Here is a 1364-nt window from a genome sequence, read left to right as displayed (position 1 = left end):
AAATGCCTGGGTACAATGGTAGAAAAGAGAGGAAAATGTGCAAAAGAGATGGAAAGTAGAGTGACACAAGGAAGGAAAGTAGCCAGTGCTATGAAGGCCTTGATAAAAAACAGAGGCTTGAGTGCTGAAGCTGCGCTAGGCTTACGTAAGGAGCTTAATTCAAACTTTATCATAATTTTGGATGTGAGACTAGGGTGTGGCATGAAAATGAAAAGTCAAGAGTGAGAGCAGTTGAGATGGGGCTGTTGAAGAATGTATGCTGAGTATACAGAGTGGACAGGATACGAAATAATGTGATTCATGGCAGATGCAGATTGTCGAAGTCTGTGGAATCGATGAGAATGTACTGAGATGGTACGGTCATGTGGAGGAAATGGATAACAATAGAGTGTTGAAAAAGGTATATCTGAGTGAATTTAAAGGAGGGAGGAAGCGAGGTAGGTCAAGGGGAGGCGGTGGTTCAATCGGTAGAGAGGTGGCCTGCAGTCCTACAAGACCCAGGTTCACATCCCCGCTGGGGCAGGGAATAGTTTAAGGATTTGAATTTCATTTAAAGCAGACTTTACCAATCTACCAGAAGACCCACCAACATGTCATATAAATACCCCCGCTAATACCAATACACCAGTCCTGTATGTAACAGTCCTAGCATGTATTCAATATGGATGGTGGGTGTTAGTGCCGAAGTTGTGACATGTAGAGGTGTATGATATGTAGGAGGACTAGTGGGCCTTGTGAGCAGGCTGAGAAGCCTATGCCCAGAGTCGAGCACATAAAAAAATAAAAATAAAAAAGGAGAAGGTGGAGGAATACAGCAGATGGGTGTCTGACGAAGAGAGATATGGAAGTCAGTGAGGCCAGGGGACTGGGAAGAGATGGAGCTGGCTGCATGAATTTTGTGAGAGGAAATGCATGATGAGGGACTTGGCAGTCCTTTTTAACATGACATCATTCAGATTGGCCCTATTTAATACATTTATGTGAAGCTACAGAATGTGGTAAAGTTATTGGCGTATCAGATAGAGCCAGGATTCTGGGGGCTTGAATGATGACTGAATGGACGCATGGCCTATTTGACTAGGTAAACTTTGGCTGTCTGGAGGTTGCTACTCCTCACCCTGCCCTAGGGTGGAAAAGCAGGTCCAGATGATGATGATGATTATTATAATACCGGTTGTAATACTATACTTTAAAAAAATAAATAAATAACAGAACAGGGGAGGAAATACAAATGAATTAAAAAAGATAATCCACACACCAGATTATTAGCATCCTCCATTCATAAACTTTAATATCTGTAAAAGTTGGCGATGAACAGCTGTACGTTGAAGTTTGGGGAGAAACAACTCTGGGGAAGTGAGTTT

Source organism: Coenobita brevimanus, chromosome 112 (genome assembly GCF_032717465.1).
Source record: "Coenobita brevimanus isolate Jiangsu-jjx chromosome 112, ASM3271746v2, whole genome shotgun sequence".
NCBI lineage: Eukaryota > Metazoa > Arthropoda > Malacostraca > Decapoda > Coenobitidae > Coenobita > Coenobita brevimanus.
The sequence above is the reverse complement of the archived record's forward strand: the minus strand, read 5'-3'. Positions refer to the sequence as shown.